The following is an 18,417-nucleotide window of genomic DNA, read 5'->3' on the forward strand; positions in this document are numbered from 1 at the left end:
CCCATCAGGTGTTGTGAGTGACTGCTATTTCCCATAGTGCTCTCCCTGTGTGGTTATCAGGATATCAGCTGTTATTAATTGGTGGTATACTTAGGCTTCATCCTAATGATCTTCCCCACCAATCTCCCCTGTTTGCTTCCAAACTGCTCGAGATCAGATAATCAGCTTGATATAACTGACTCCTTCGTGTTTACTAAAGAGGTGAGAGACTAGGGTAAGGGGGAATGTGTAGTCTGTGAATTCTGAAACAGCAGCTTATGATATCCTCCCCCAAATCCAGAGTGGAGCAACAGAGTAGATCCTCTGAGAAGGTGGTAAGCAACATCTGTGAATATGTGGTTAATGTTTTGTTTTGTGTGCATATTTTCCCCAGAAGGATTCCTTGTCAAGGAACATCTATCATCATACACTTCGAGAAAAGCTGGTGTAATGTGAAAGTAAATAACATTTGAGGGAGGGACACGGTGGCTCCATAAATATGCATGGGATTCATGGTGCAGGGTCCTCTTTGCTCTCTGCTTTTTGGGATTTGCTTAGGATCGAGATGGCCACAGAATTAGCCTCTGGTTTTGTCAAGTATATAGGATTCAGCCATCGACTTTATTATACAAAGTAGAAAGTGAAAGCCAAGTAAGTAACAACTGGTGATTAAGGACTTTTGTATTACTCTGTTATCTGTGCTCCACAGAACTGAATGATTATCTATCAGCAAGAACTGCTGCTTTTAATTTCATTGTCTCCAAATGTCAATATGTAACCATGAGTGTGTTGCTCTCCTCTGTTCCAGTTCCCTAATCTAAAGAGGAAAAATGGTTCATTTCATAAGTGGTTTTCAGGAGGAAGTAAATTCTCAAAGTGCAAAGAGTGATTGATTAACAGTGTTGAGTTTGTTTGTGGGAGAACTTGTCTGACTTGTTACCCTGGCTGTCTGAGTAGAATGCTTTGCAGAGAAAAAGACAAGAAACACACGTGCGCGCACGTGCGCAAACCACACAGAAATGTCAACCAAACAGATCACATTTGGGAGCCCACTGTTGTGACTTCTTAGCTACAGCATATTCTATCATGTGACTGTTCAGAGCTTGATGTGCATAATGTGCTTTGTAATTTTCGACAAAGTCATCTTTTCTTTAAATACTCATGTTACGTTTGTGCTGTGCCAGGGCTTCTCAGGCCCTTTCGAAGAGGCAAGGAAGTAAGTCTAATAGATAAAAATTTTTCTGTTTTATGAAATTCATTTACTGTGGAGAACCTTAGTGAAATTAAATCTGTATTTATCTTTGTATAAGGTGAGTACTCGTTTCATAAGCTAAAGGAGTTGAGTGGACATATACAGATGGTATTATGCTTGAATATGGTATTTTCTTTTTTCCTTATGAGGGGACACTTTAAGCTGTGTGGTTTTAAAAAGCTAAGGCCTACACTAAAAATATGCTTCTATATTAATAGGAGCCTATTGACTATACTTAGGAATGCCCTGATGTCAAAATAGTTCACCAAAATGCCAGTGTGTTGCAAGAGAAAATAATAAGCACTCAATGAGCCACATAAGTCTTACATTTAACTGCTATAACCAATATATATATTTCCAGTTATATGTTATATATTTAATATATATACATTATTTAACATCACACCATCTTTTTAAAACTTATTTATTAATTTATTTGTTTGCTTGTTTATTGGGAGCATAAAATCAGAATTTGAATGATACACATTATTTGCATTGGTAAGTTGTACAGTAGAAATTATTAAGTAAGTGAACAGTAGGATTTGTATAGATATAATTTAATTTATCCAAAGGGCTATCAATAAAAATTAATATAAGATCATATAACTCAATTTATCCAAAATGGCGTGATAATTAATTCAGGTTAATATCACATTAAGTGAAAATAGGAAATTTACCCAATTAATACAGGCTGACCTCTAATCGTTCTGTTTTTTTTTTCTTATTATTCTCTGGAGTACTCTAGTAATTGAAGTAAATTTTAGTAATGTGAAAGCATCATTCAGATCTTGTTCTTATACATTTAATTTACACTTAATAATGAATCGATCTAGCCCCCCCTCCCAAAACAGTACATCTATTGAACAGGATCACTTTGCTTGCTTGCTTCTTTATCATTTGAACAATGATACCAATACAGCACTTGTACTTAGAACAAATAAATCCCACCTGATTCCATCAACATCCAAAATATGTGTTGAGTCCTGGGTGCAGAGTTTTGAGGTCCATCAAGAAGATGGAAACCTTGTCCGAGTGTACCTGCCTTTTCCTGGCAAGGCTCTGGCTGAATCTCATCCAATCTGGGTGATCTGAGGAAAGTTATGCAACAGAACTGATTACACTGATGTGGGAGAGTTTAGGGAAATCTTCAAGGAAAAGTGCAGCTCTGTGGGGCCAGATGGAGCAGGAGTAAGGAGTCATTCCTGGAACCAAGAGAGAACAGTGTTCTGGAGAGATTCTTGGGATAAGAGCAGTGACTAAGCATCTCCAGCAAGGAGGGAACCAGGAGCAGAGATATTTTAACCTCATTTCTTCCTTCTTTCCAGTCTCTTTCCAGGGCCTCCCATTGGTTGAACCCAAATGGAAGTCAAAGGACGGAGGGATTGTTGTTGTAATACTTATGGGTCTGCCTCTCAAGACACTAAAGCAGGGTGGGTCCAGAGAGAGAATATATCTGGAGGGGTAAACAAAGGTATCCAGCACACAAGAATATATTTTTCTGGAGTAACCTATTAATTGAAGTAAATTTTACTTATTGTGAAATATCATTCAAATCTTGTTTATGTGCATTTAATTTATACATAATTTTGAATCATCCTCCCCCCCAAAATAAAACCACTGAAATGTGCTAGTTTCATCCAAAGATAGGCTAAAACTCTTAAGGGAATAGAGAATTTAATCCTTAGGAATCCATTTTTCACTGAATCACTTAATATGGCTAGTATAAATGTTGGTAATAATATATGTGGGAGAAAAAATACTCTGGGGGGAGGCTTAGTAGCACTTTGAAGATTTTTAAAAGGTTTCCAGTAAATATCATTAATACGAAATTTGATTTTATCAACTAAGGAACGCCTCTTCTTTATGAAGTATTTCTGCATGATAGAAAACAGGCTCTGCACTGCAGCTTAGCAAAAGTCCTGCCTCTACCTTCTCTTACCCAGATGTCCTTAAGTCACTTCCCTTCTCAGACTGGAGTTCCTTTTCCTGAAAGAATTATCACAGACGTTGCCTTCATTTCCTCAGGGACATTGCAGGGAGCAGATGAGACAGTACATAAGACAGGAACTTATAGGCTCTACAGTCTATAAAATTTCATCAGAGTTGGTAGATCAGTTATTCTTACTTGAAAAGTACAAAGAAAAAAATACCTTTCTTCTTCAAACCTTGAAAGGAAGGATTGCTGTCCTTAGTTTTTTTACTTTGACTTTTTTTTTTCCTTAGTGAAAGACCAATATATAGGTTAAAAATAAGTGAGGTGAAGACAGGCCTCCTGCTGTTACACATTTTCCAAAGTCTCAATTGTAAAATATGATAATAAGTTATTAATCAATCTTTGTTTGTTTTAGTAGGGTAGCTATTCTCTGTGGAATTTGTTCAGACCGTGTAGGGAAAACCCTTCAGAATCTCCCATATGAAGGTTGCACATTCAAATAATAGCCAGCGTTTGTAGAGTTTCCTTCTTGGCCAGCTAAAAATTCCCTCTGGCTTGGGAGAGCATGAAGTCTTTAGTGAGGATGTCAACAGTGATTTATTATAAGCTGAGTTAATTCTCCCTCAATTTAAAGGCCTTGCATGCGACATAATCACTTTCTTTCCCCCCCACAGAGGGAGCTGCTTATTCCATGATTCTCAAGAGAGCTTCATCCAGACACTGGCCATGGTGAGATTTCAACTGTTTTCTTTGGAAATTTTTGTTGTGGGGGTTGGGGCATGGAGTATAATTAGTAAAGTATGGTTCTCACCCAAGAAAGCTTCAATGTGAAAAAAACAAGATGTGTGCGTGTTCTGTGAATGTATTAATATAACTCTGTGTGTGTCTTTATGAAACTTAGGAGAGCTTCTTGGCAGCTGAGCAAGGAGAAGTCATAAACTCAGCCTTGGGTAATTTACTAGTTTGACTTTTAGTGTATTGGGTTGGTTGTACTTTTGTTCTTTCTGGGTTCATAAACTGAATAGAGGTAAAGGAAATCTGGAGAAGGTTCAGAGATGAGCCCAGGTAACTTCAAAGTCAGAAAATAAGACCCAATAGCAATATTTAGGTAATAGTAAACATGGAGAGATGTGAGCTACTTGGAGATTTTGACAATATCTTTAATCACATGAACTTCTTAGATGCCAGTAACCTGGTCTTCTCCAGGGTTTCTGGAGACACTAAGTAAAAGTGGAGAGTTTAAGCCATAGCTTAGTTGTTGACAGTGGGGTAATGAGTATTCATAAACTGCTGTTAGGATTGTGATCCTTATACCCTGAAAGCTCTGGGCTACTAAAATCTGTAATAAGGCAAAATTGACGATTCTCCTTCTCTGATTTTATGCCCATAGACTTTCTACTCATATTTTGTAATCACCAGAACTTTTCTCCTTATGGCAAAGTGGCTTATATCACAAATAGTAGAAAACTCCTCATAGTTTAGACGAAACTCCTATAGTTTAGACTAAAAAGGAAATGTATTGGAAAGACCCAAAGACAGGATATGTCATAACCGGAAGAGGCCTTACACAGAGTAGATGTCACCTCTCTGTGCCCAGATGTTGTGTGTGCAGGACTTCCTCTGTGTCAGCCCTCCAGATCCATTCTCTGTCCTTCTCCATTCAGCAACCTGCTCCAACAGTCTGACCTGTATCGATGCTATCACATGGTTTTCTTGCCCTCTGGGTTTTGGTTGGATTCAGCCAGTGGGAACCTTGGTAGAAGATTAGAGATGAGGAGAGGGAAATTGAAGTATTTGATACCTTCCAGGAGGTTCACCTCGATTGACTACATCTATCAATCAAAGGACTCCTCTTCTTGGAATGAGCAGATCCAATATGAGGAGCTACTGGAATCTCTCATTTCCAGTTCTAGTAACTTCTCTCTTTCCCCACTCTTTAGGCCTAGGGTTATTACCAGTCCTGTTAGCAAAACCTCCTCAAATTATCTGTATTTGAATGTGGCATCTGTTTCCTTCCCAGGACCTAATATAATCTCTTCATCTCTCTTTGTATGTCTCCTTAAGTCTTTTCTACCTCTGTGCTCACTTCTCACTCGCTTTCTCTCCCCATACATGGGGAAGACTACCATCCTAACCCCTTTATATCTTCTCAGTTCATGTGCCAACAGAACTCAACTCACATAGCAGTAACCAGTGGTTTTTGAGTATATCCCATTCTCCTTTCTAAACTCTTTAAGTATATTTTCACATTTAATCCCCACAATAGCCCACAGATTCTAATATCATGCAGTTTTATAGATGAGGACATTGAGGCACAGAAAAATTGAATAACCTGACTAAGGTCACATTACTCAAGATAGAAGCTGAATTCTAACCTAGGCAGACACATTTTAGAATATATGTTTTTAAATACATTATTGGTAGTTTGGTGCTTGGTCTGGACCACCTTGGGTTGCAAGACCAATACTGATTCACTACAATGAGGTGGAGGTGAGAGGAAAAGATACCTTGATGTACTTTCTAGTGAGTTGGACCTTCAAGAGAAAACTCTGAATAGGTACTAGGTAGGGCAGTAAAATTGACTAAAACATTGATTGTATCTCATCAGCCTGACTATGGTTCATTATACTTTTTTAATAATCCCTTGAAAAAGTTACCAGAGATGTTTACAAAATACTGAAACTATTTTATTTTTTTTAAAGATTTTACTTATTTATTTGCAATAGAGAAACACAGCGAGAGAGGGAACACAAGCAGGGGGAGTGGGAGAGGAAGAAACAGGCCTCCCGCGGAACAGGGAGCCCAATGTGGGGCTCGACCCCAGGACCCTGGGATCATGACCTGAGCCGAAGGCAGACACTTAATGACGGAGCCACCCAGGCGCCCCTGCTGAAATTATTTTAAATCTTTTTGCTAGTTGTATGTTATTGTCCTTGCGTCCCCTAACTCCTCTAGACTTGGCTTAGAGCAGACTCAAAGAAGAACCTACCTTATTTAGAATGGAACAAAAAGAATAAAACATTATCTCCTTCTCCTTACAGTAGAGATTTGATGAGTGTCCCCAAACTGCATACTATATTTCCCCCAATGACATTAGGCCTGGGCATCTTTATCAGATTCTTCATGAGGAACATGCAGGCTACTGGCATAACTCTTCTACCACTGATGACTAATGCTTTCTGTTACATTCAACAGAAAATCAAGAACAGCATTGAAATGGTTTTCAGCATTTTGCCATTCTGTTGCCAGCTTATACTTTTATACCTAGATTTTCTATATAGGCCAAGGTGTAAGATGTTGTTTTTGATCCATGTTTTTAAAATCTCATTCAGAGTCATTATTATAATTCATCTGTGAAAAATAGAATGCAATAAATGAATTCTGACCCCCCAGAAGTATAATCTGAAATGATGTACCAGAGAGTATGTCCTAAGATTGTACTTAAATTTATACCTTTGTAGTTTTATATAGCTTTAAGATTAAGTGAATCCATGGTTCTACTACTGTAGAAGGGGAAAAGGAAGCCATACTCTCCTGGAAAGATGACATCATCTTGCGCTTTATTCCAAGAGTTGCTTTAGGGAGCAATGGAAGCTAAAAAATCCTTATAAGGAAGACAAACTCAAAACCATGCCTTTTTAAAACAAAACACATATGCATCAAAGATAAATGAACCATTTTTTTTTCCTTTGGTTACCATGTTCATATGTAATTAACACGATACAACCTTTATATTTCTCTCCTGGGGAGTTAGTACCATGAGTTTTAGAGAATGTGTTTTATTTATCATTATGTTTTCAGCACCTAGTATGGTGCCTCACATATAGTAGATGACCAATACCATTCGTTGAATGAATAAATGAAGTGTAAATGCCAATACAAATATAATACTAATTCTCATATGTGCATGTCTTTAACCATTTCCTGCCTCAGTGATGATGTAATACAGGACGAAAGTTATATATAAGAATGTGAAGATAGTTTATTAATTTTCCCATGTTGAGTAAAATCTGGGGTCCATTACTGATTGCCATGGTGTTTGGTTGGGGATTTTGGGCATTGAAAATATAAAACTCTTCTTTAGGGTCAGACCTGGAAGTCATGGGTGATGCATGATTATGGCATTACCAACAAAGTGAAAATTTCCAAAGATGATGAAACTATGCAGACCTATTCTCTCATCTCCCATGGGAAGATGCTTACCAACTTATAACAAGATGAAACTGACATGGGCTACAACAGTTGTAGCTAGTGAGGATGATACTAACTTTTAGCCACCAGCAATTAACTGAAGATAGGACAATCATGACGGAGGACATGAGAGAAAGAAATTGGTGGTGTGGGGGATTACCATACATAGAAAATGTAGATTTTCTGTACTACTGGGGCCTTGACTGGAGAGTGGTCCATGCCAAGTTCTTTAAGCAAGAGGGCCACATGGTAGTTGAGTGAAATTTGATGTTTTGCTTAGTTGTCTCAGACATGTTTACTTTAGTAGAGGGTTATGGAAAGGTTGAATCAATAAACACTTTCTTTTCAGTCAGCAGACTTGCCATGGACATCAGTAGTCATGCTTAAAATGAAACTGGTCTTTCTCCATGAATGGAGGCAGGCATTCCTTGCTTGTTTTTAGGAGAAAATGTGATCCCAGAGATCCTAAGCACTAATTAGGGACCTGACCAGAGACTTTGACACTTTTCATTTTACTCTGACCAAGATTTTGAGTAATGGTAAAGGACAACTCAAACAGTAAGATTGCATTCTAATCTTTATAATCATTTTGGAGAAGAAATAATAAGTAAATCATATAATTGTTTTATGACTTCCATTCTGTACTGTTTGGATTAAAATAAATCTCAATGACCTTTCCAGTCTTACAGCAGTAGGTCACAAATGGATTTTAGGTCTTCCATCCTCGTTTTGTCTTAATCTCTCCATATGGGAATCCTTTATAAAAGAGCAAATTTAATTATCCAATATAACACTGTCTTGCCATATGTCTCTAGTAAAACTAATGCAAAAAAACCCAAATACACAAACTAAGAATTAGGAGCCTGAGAAATAGCCATGGAAAGTTAAAAACACAAGGTGGAAAGAATGGAATTTTTTTTTTGAAACTACAACTATCACACAATGAAGAAAAGCAGCCAAATGAAGTCTACTTTCAAGCCCTTCACTTTTCTCTTTTCCCAGATTTACCCTAACGATTATGCAGGGTGAGTAAAAAATTCATGCATGCAACCTTAATTCCGGAAGTCATATATAAGCACATGACAAGCTTAGAATATTCTTGTCTTCCGTTGGCATAGCTGTCTGTTGTAATGCACATGCATAACAAAACCACTCAATAGGGAAGTTGAAAACAATACAATTTTATGGTGTTTGCAGTTTGTTTTTAAAGAACTTTATTTCTTATTACACCTTTGACATCTAGTCACCATTATCAGCCCCGAGAGTTCAGTTTTCTGCAGACAAAAGCTTTTAGACATCTCTTTGGACCTAGTCCAGCTTGACTATAATAAGGTGTTTATTTTATTTCTTCTCCTGTTTTGTTTGTTGAGTACCCACAGCATACAGGTGCACATCAAGGGCTAGAGATTTTCCCTTGTTCTTGAAATGGAAAAAACTGATGAGGAAGTATTTAGTGAATTGGAAAAGACCCAAAAGCAGGTGGGTAGGCTGAGCCATGACACCAAGATTATCATTGCCAGTGAAACCAAACTGGGTAAATTGATCTCTTCTAGGCTCTGGAGTCAGATGGGAGAGGCAGTGAAGGTAGATGAGCGCAAGTATCCAGACCCAGTAAGAACTGGAGGCAGCTGATCCAGATGTGTTGAGGAAGAGACGAACATGATGCTAAAGGAAATGCTCCAGCATTGATATTACCAAAGTAAGTAAAAAAATGTCCCATATCACATATTTGCAACAATATATTAAATGCAGCAGAAGCGGTTGAGAATATACTTACAAATTATTCTTCGTAAACAAGTGGGATTCCATGATGATTTTGTTGTTATCTTTATATTTACTTTTACTTTGTCATTTTAATTTGTTTAGTATTGGTGACAAGTTTGGAATAAAGAGTCAGGGTTTTATCCTGGGCTTTACTTCCATCCTTCCGGCTGTTTTCCCCATGTCCCCTAATGAGCAAAGGCTGCATTTTTTTGAGAGCCTTGGAAGGTGAAGATAAGCTAACTGAGGAGCTATGTAAGAAAATAATCTTTTCTTTCTATGTAAGAAAATAATCATGGGTAGATGGAAAGATGAATGCATAAAGTTGTTTCTGACAGCCCGATAGAGAAAAATAGGAAATGTTCTGAAGTTGAAGTTCAGGATAGAGGTCAAATACATTATGGTACAGCTCAATGGGGCAACATTCTCAGTTATCTAGAATAGTGAGGTGGGGGCGCCCAGCTGGCTCAGTTGGTTGAGCATGCGATTCTTGATCTTGGGGTCATGAGTTCAAGCCCCACGTTGAGTGTAGGGCTTACTTAAAAAAATAAATAAAAAATAAAATTCCTCACTATCAAAAAAAAAGCAATAAGGTAAAGTAATATGTATTGATATGGGGATCACTTACAATAGTTTTAATTTTTGAAAAACATATAAACCAAAATGGTAGTAGTACCTCACCCCCTGGGTGGCAGGACTGTGAATGACTGCAAACACAGACACCCATTTTCCCAATCCAAACCCTCCTATCAGATGATGGAGTCTATTTCTCCACCCTCAGCCTCTGGATTGGCCATGTGAAATGCGTTGCCAGTGGACCACTAGTATATGTGATTAAATGAGGGGCTTAGAAAGGGCTTGTACATTGGACTTGCCTTCATGCTTCTCCTGGGAACCCTGCCACTGCCACCATAGAACAAGGCTGGATAAATTGGCTGGATAATGAGACCCTTATGGGCCACTCACCCCTAGGCAAGCCCCAGAAGAGGAGTCCCTTAACTTATTGACAGCAGAAGAACCTCTCAGGGTGAGTCCAGCCGAAATTGCTGACCCAAGGAGATATAAGCTAAATAAATGATTGTTATTTTAAGTCATAAGGTTTTGGGATGGCTTGTTATATAGCAAGAACCAAGGGATACCCTTTTTGCTTGTGCGTGTGTCAGTGTGTCTGTGCACACACACATGTGCACACATGCACAAGGTTATATTTCTGGAAGGACATCAACCAAACTGTTAGGAGTGTTTTTCTTTTATTTTGGGAGGTGGAATTATGGATGAATTTTACTCTTGTTTATCTGCACTTTGTTTTTCCTTTTTTCCCTAAAAGAATCATGTTTATCCATGTGATTAAAAATAAGCAAGTAGAAAAAAAAGCAAAAGCCTAAAATTAAAACAAAACAATCTTTTTTTGTAAATAAGGACTAACTGCTAGGCATGGTAGTTTGCTTTGTCTGTTTCTCCGGATCAATTTTTCTTGACTGTCCTGTTAACCCATCAGGTATACATGCCCCCAGATGTTATTGTTAAAGGTATAGGAACACTGACAACATCAAATGCTGACAAGGATATGGAGCCACAGGAACTTTCATTCATTGCTGGTGGGAGTGTGAAATGGTACAGCTATATTGGAAGACAGTCTGGTGGTTTCTTACAAAACTAAACATACTGTTACCTTATGATCCTGCAAATTATGCTCTTTGGTAATTACCCAGCCAGGTTCAAAACCTATGTCCACGCAGAAACCTGTACACAGATGTTTAAGACAGCTTTATTCATAATTGCCAGCATTTGAAAGCAACCAAGATGTCCTTCAGTATGTAAGTGGATAAACCATAGTCCATCTAGATAGTGGGATATTATTTATTGCTAAAAAGAAACGAGCCATAAAGTCATGAAAAGACATGGAGGAAATTTAAATGCAGGTTGCTATGTGAAAAAAAGTCAATCAGAAAGACTGCATACTGTATGATTCCAACTATATGACGTTCTGGAAAAGGCAAAACTATAGAGACAGTAAAAAGATCAGTTGTCAAGGCTTGCAGAGAGAGGTGGGGGACAAACAGGCAGAACACAGAGGATTTTTAGGGCAGTGAAAATACTCTGTATGACATCATAGTAATGGGTACCTGTCACTAAACTTTTGTCCAAACCCATAGAATGTACAAGACAAAGTATGGACTTTGGGTGATAATGATGTGTCAGTGTAGGTTATCAGTGGTAACGTATGCCTCTCTGGTGGAGAATGGTGACAGTGAGGGAGGCTGAGCATATGTGGGGACAGGGACCATATGTGAAATCTCTGTGCCTTCCCCACAGTTTTGTGATGAACCGTAAACACCTGTAAAAGATAACATCTTAATAACACAACAATACCCCCCTCCAAAAAAGGCATAGGAAAAGTAGATATGGAGCTTATCTAGATCAATACCATTTAACTTTTTCCCTGTGTCTTGGTTTCTTTGCCTTCTTTATATCACTGAAAAATCTGGAAAATTCAAGTGCCTAATACACATGACATTTTCAAAATGTCCATGCTGGTATTTCTCAGACTTTCATTTTCTTAATCATTTATATAGACACAAAACAAAATTGAGAAGATGTGAATGTTTGAAAAACACTTTGAAGCTTGATAGATCTGATACCAGAGTGGTAACACAGGTGACTGAGGACGATCATAGAATGCCAGGCACAGGGTTGAGTGAAGGAGGAAATTTGCAGAAGCAGGAAGACACTTGCCAGATAGGAGCTGGATCGACCTCATACTTACTGTGCCTTGAAAATGGATACAGAGCTTATTACACTCGTCACATTTTTTAAGAATGAGTGAGAATAAAGAAACCACAATTGAAATACCAAGCAGCCTACCAGGGAACCACAAATATCTTCTGAAAGAATAAGCTCACTTTTAGACTTGTATAATTGGACTGTATTTTAGAAATTCCCAGAAGTTTTACCATCTCCTACTTCTTTACCAACTTTCCTTTAATCTCGAATATCCATTGGCTGTTTTACAGGCTCTATTATCAATTCTCAGCTCATCGAAAGAATATTCCATTCACAGGTCATTTTGAACAGATTGCTTTACTTTCGTCTGAGCCTTATCTTTATAATATCTGTAAGGCTTACTCTTTCAATACCTGTAAAATACTTAGACTGTGTCCTTTCACAAGGTGTAGGAATGCACACTTACCACATGTAGGAGGCTGGGCCATTTGAAAAAAAGGTGAGTCTAACAGAGAATATCCGATTATTAGTGTATGAATGGAAGAGCAGGGGAAATCTAGCTGGTGGAATTGATTTTTGAACAACTTTATGTAAGTCTTAAAGTTCCGTTGTCTTCTTTTGGTTGTTGGGACAGTATTTGGGGGTTGGTTGGGGAATAGGTTTATTGCGCCAACTGCTGCATGCTGTTCTGTTGGGAACATCTTGAAAACTTCATTGCATGGATCTGTTATGTCAGAGTGTTTGTTTTTTCAAACAATTTGACATTTTGAGCCGTCAGCAGCCTGGAAAGTTTGCCTTCCAGATGCAATTCCTCTGAGTGCCAATTTCCATGTGGCCCATTTCTGCCCCCTGCTTGAACTGTGGGCCAAATCAAAGTACCTTGCTGACCACAGTGGCTGTCTTTGCAGTGCAGTTGCATATCAGGCTTTCTTCTGGAGAATGCCAAATACAGTTTTCTGCAAACTCACCTCACCAAGCTAGTGATGTCTGAAAACTCAGCCCAGAGTAAAACGTCCCTTATTTTCTTCCTGATACCAGGTTCCTTCCTTCCTTCCTTCCTTCCTTCCTTCCTTCCTTCCTTCCTTCCTTCCTTCCTTCCTTCCTTCCTTCCTTCCTTCCCCCCTCCCTCCCTCTCTCCCTCCCTCCCTCCCTTCTTTCCTTCCTGCCTCCCAATAATTGACATACAGTATTGTGTCAGTTTTAGGTGTATAGCATAGCAATTTGACAATTATATGCATTATAAAATGGTCACCCACAATAAGTCTAGTTACCGTCTCTCACTATACAAAGTTGTTACAATATTATTGACTATATTCTCTATGCTCTAAATTGCATCCCTATATATTATTTATTTTGCAACTGGAAGATTACACCTCTTAATCCCGTTCACCTACTTCGTCCATCCTCCCGCCCCCTTTCCTTCTGGCAGCCATCAGTTTGTTCTCTGTATCTGGGAGTCTGTTTCTGTTGTGTTTTGTTTTTTCATTGACTTTGCTTTTTAGATTCTGTACCAGGCTTCTTGTAGGATCTTGCTTCTGAGACTGAAGCATCACCTTTAGTTCCTTCTTTTTGAACACGGAAAATACTAACTTAGTATAAGAAATATCCCCCATCTTCCATTCTGTAGATATTATGTTTCTAGTGTCAGCTACTTTGTGTTTTTGTTGTTGTTGTCGTCGCCATCACTGTTGTTGTTTTGTGATGATTTTCAAAGACATTCTATTTCTTATATTGCATACTGACTGGAAGAATTTTATTTAGAATGCGGAAAAAGCTAACATCGTTTTCTCAGATGAAGGTGGGGATAGAATGGTACCTGCAGAAAATATAGAGAGAAAAACAGAAGACAGTTGTTTGCTTAGAGCTGGGGATGGTAACAGTCATTAACTATAAATGAGCATGATTGGTATTTCTGGGGTAAGCAAGTATTCTAATACAGGATTGTGGTGATAGTTGCACAGCACAGTATATTTGCCAAAAATCATTGAGTTCTATACTTTAAATGGATAGATGTTAAGATACATACAATATACCTCAATACAATTGCTTAATAAAGGAAAGGGTGGTATCTGCATAGTAAGATTATTTTAATGATTCTCTATATAAAGTACTTCTGGGACTTTAATACATGCTCAGTAATACTAGCCAAAATTGTTCTATTAACTTCCATGAAAGTCAGCTCATTTCCATGTTTCCTTATAGAAAGAATTCTTTAGCAACTATTCACACACACACACACACACACACACACACACACACACACCCCCCCCCCCCCCCACTGCCCCCCCCCCCCCCACACACACACTGTACAAACCCTAATCTCTATCTGATTACTTTAGGTGGCCCTGGAGGCACAGAATACCCATCAAAACATATTCCCCTTAGTCCTTCAAGTTTTTCACAGCTGTCATTTTACTGTCGGCTTTCCTATCACATAGGATAGCTCTGCAGGTCCGTCATTGACATCAAAAGCCTGACATTCCTTCCTTTTGGCACAAATTTTATCTCTGAGTCTTATGTGTTAATTTTGCCCGGCTCACTCTCCATTTTACCAGCATATCTCCAAAAGATGCCCATTCCTTCAAATTCCACAAGTACAAACCTGATTCCCTCCAGTTCCCCACCTGAACTTTTATTAATATATTTTTCTCTCCAATCTTGAAACCTCAGAATTCTTTGACTTCTTCCTTGCTCTCAGCACATAGAAAGTTCCACAAACCATTAGGTTTGCTCTTAAATGACTCTTATATCCATGCATCTCTTTCCGCTCCCTCTTTAGCAGTCTTTAAACATCTAATGTAAGGATTATAGTGAGAAACAAACCAAACACTGAGCTAATCTCTTTGCTTTGTCACTTTGTTCCATGATATCCTGATTCCTTTGCTGGATTAATGCTCCCAAATGTCAGATTTGTCATTTTTCCGCTTCCCAGAAACCTTATTTAGTACTGCACTCAATCTACATCTATAAAAATTTTTAAAATCTAAAAATTTCAAGTCTGAAAGCCCTTGATAGTGTGTGTGTGTGTGTGTGTGTGTGTGTGTGTGTGTGTATACATGTATGTTGGAGGTAGGGCAAGTATACAGTATCTCATCCTTTTCCAGAAGTAGATGGTATACCATAGTGAGATAAAGGAGCTGAGAAGTCTTATAGCAAAGAAACATTTTTAATTCAGTTTAATGCAGAGTTTGTGAAAGTACTTTGAACATGGACTGTTTTGATAACATCTGTAGTATCAGCCTGCTGTGCAAGACTATTGAGCAAAATAGTAGTTTGAGGAATACTATCTAAATATGAGACTCAGTAGAAGAGAAAAAGGATCAATTTGACCTCTCTGTGTCTTGAAGTAGAAGATTTGGGGTACAACTCATTCCGTTTTGTCCATGCACCTGGTAAGTATAAATCTTTCACTGTTGTTCAGTTTGGGTACATCTTTTTGAGAGTTTTCTTTTTCCTCTTATCTTTTGTGTCCTTGAACCCATATAAGACTCTTCCTATAGAAGGTGGCTATGGTGGTGGAATTTACTGGGCTCCAGTTCACATCCAGTAAGGATCTGTTAATTAAATTGCTGAAAGCCAATTGTGTGGTAACCACAAGAGTGTAGTGATACAAATGTGGGGAATCTGATTCTTCACCAGGATCTACTCTCTTTTTCCAGGCTGGCAACAGATACTTAAATGTTCTTGGTGTCTGCTCTAAACCGAGGATATATTATGAAGTTAGCATCAGTTGAGGGGCAGACAAGGACAGGCATTGGCCAGATCTTTGGTGGAATAAAATGGTGCCTAACACTAAAAGCAAGTCGTCATTCCTACTTAATCTTTCTAGGAAAACAGTGTCACACAAAAACATTTGAATCTATAATTGGCATCTTTAAAGATGCTTGCCATCTGGACCTCACTCAGTTTAATTAGTCATTGCAGGGTGGTGGTTCTCTTGTAAAAATCTTGCACTCCATTAACCTTGACTTTTCACACATTGACATTTCAAGCCCCTTCTTTGCTTTCACATGGTGGAGTGGACACGTTTCCATTTAACGGGAGTCCACCTCAGGGTTCATGAGCCAGACGCTTGTTATTTGGCAAGGCCACTGAGCCCAAGTCTATAAATTGTGGCAGCCAGGAAAGGTTGCAGGCAGCTAAAAATGGCAAGAGAGCCGGAGTCATGGGGCTCACTCCACCCTTCCCCTAGAGATTTCCAAACAGCATGGTGAGCAAGGATTGGGAAGGTAGCTGAGGGAAATAACACGTAGAGATGAACCTGAGCAAAACTTAAGAATGGGTTCATGCACTAAGACGGCTTTATTCAGCCGTGGACAGCTACACAGACTAATTATTTAGCAATTTGTGTCACTAAACATTTTAGACAGCTCACCATTTATTTCTTTACCATTTAAGTGAAATATTGTCAAACTTGGGCATCAGGAAACAAGGCTTCTTGTATTTCAGGGCAGTCCATGACATTCAATACTGTCCTTTCGTACCACTTTTTCCTTTCTTACCACTTACAATTCCCTTTCATTACTGTTTATTTTCTGAGGGTAGTTTTCAAGAGTGGGAGTGGCCATGGTTGGTCAACAGAGTATCTGTTTTACATATTTCTTTTTAATTTGAAGCTGCGCAGCAGAAATGGCCATAAGATGTGGTAAGAACAATGTCAGAGTAGTTACAGAAGGCTAGAAAGTCTTGCCTCTTATGACTCAAGAAGTATCCAACTTTTGCAGCTTGTCAGTATTCTCTGGGATCTTAATTGAAATAGGAAATGTTTTACCGTGCCCCTATATTACATTTCTAACGTTATTCTATGTTTTATTTTTTACATTTATCATTATGCCTAATTATTTAAGATTTTATTTATTTATTTATTTGAGAGAGAGAGCGCGAGCAAGTGGAAGGAGGGGCAGAAGGAGAGAGAGAGAATCGCAAGCAGACTCTGCACAGAGTGCAGAACCTGATGCGGGGCTTTATCTCATGATCCTGAGATCATGACCTGAGTTGAAATCAAGAGTCAGATGCTTAACTGACTGAGCCACTTAGCAAACAATTAGTGTGTGCCAAACTTCTGACAATATGGAAGATCAAGAAATTTAAGTTCTAAATGTTTATTCACTAGATACTGTATACAGAACACAAAGTAGAGAATTGAGAGTTAACAATAATAGCTTAGAAATTAAGTCCACTAAAATATGGAAATGATATCTTTTAGCAGCATTCCAGTGTTTGTGCTGAAATGAATCTGTATCTCCGGATATGCAGATGTTATGCTGGTTATGGATGCAGCTCTAGCATTAGCATATTGATTAACCAATTGGTTAATTAGCTCTAGCTGTGGCAGTCAGTTGCCATAGTCTAAAATTTAAAAAAAAAATGTATGCCAATTGTCTTCTCAAGTAGTCTCCCTGCATTCTTGAAATCTAGAGGCTCATTACTGCATTGTACTAATACAATAGGATCAATAAATATATGCTGGTAAAATAGAAATTTCTTGGAGGATATTAAGTCTTTATTTGTGTGTGTATGTGTGTGATTTTTGAAATCACATTTTCTTTTTTTAGAATAACATGCCAGATAAGTATACTTTGTGGGCATGATGGCCAAGCCTGAGCATGCTTTGAGGTACTGTTACCTCAGGGAGGAGCATCAAGCAGCCAAGCGGGGGCATGTGAGCATTGACTGGCTTGGAGTATGGGCTCAGTAAGGTTGCAGTCAAACCTCAAGATGGTATTGGGGGTATCATCACCACAACTCCTTTGTAATTTTTTACATAGTCTGTGTGTTTTGATGGGGGTGTGATACAGAGGCCTTTTTACTGTCTACCAGTTATCTATTATCACAGTAATGTTATAAAACAAACCACATTGAGTACAGGTGGCTTACGACAATAAGCATCTTAAAAATCATGAGTTCAGGATTAGTGGCTCATTTAGGCTGGGCTCAGCTGGGTGGTTTTTTGGTCTCCGATGGGATCACCGGACAATCTGGCAGTTTGATAGCTGTTAACCGGGAATCAGATAGCACATGGGCCTGTGTTTCTTTGTCTGGCGGGCTAGCCACAGACATGTTGTTATGGCAAAGGTAGAGGATCAAGAGAGAGAAAGTAGAAATGCACGTGATCTTTGTGCCTGGGCTTGGAACTGGTGCACCCTCATCCGTGGCATCCTGTTGACCGAAGCATATCACAGATTCATCACAAAGGATGAGGAAATAGACCCATCTATTTAGAAAATGGAACTTCAAAGTCATATGGCAAAGAGTATGGGAACAGCAAGCCATGAAGATCCCGGGCACTTAATACAGTTAATCTACATCCATTTATCCCTTCGCAGAAACATTTTGATCAGAAAATTTTAATTTTCTCAAGCTTTCTTAGATGTCAAGCTGCCTATAACATGACAAAAATACAGAATTAAAAAAATGAAAGTTATGAGAGAGATAACTGTAGAGTTGACTTATAATTCTGCCCATTGGAAGCAAGAACAATGTGTTTCCTCCAGTCGATATAACAAATGTGCCATTTAAACTAAACTATCAATCAGTTTTGGAGATTTCAAAGCATTACATAGTATCGTGTCTAAGA

This window comes from Callorhinus ursinus, unplaced genomic scaffold, assembly GCF_003265705.2.
Source record: "Callorhinus ursinus isolate GAN/ISIS: 27379988/994484 unplaced genomic scaffold, GSC_fseal_2.0 scaffold50, whole genome shotgun sequence".
Taxonomy (NCBI): domain Eukaryota; kingdom Metazoa; phylum Chordata; class Mammalia; order Carnivora; family Otariidae; genus Callorhinus; species Callorhinus ursinus.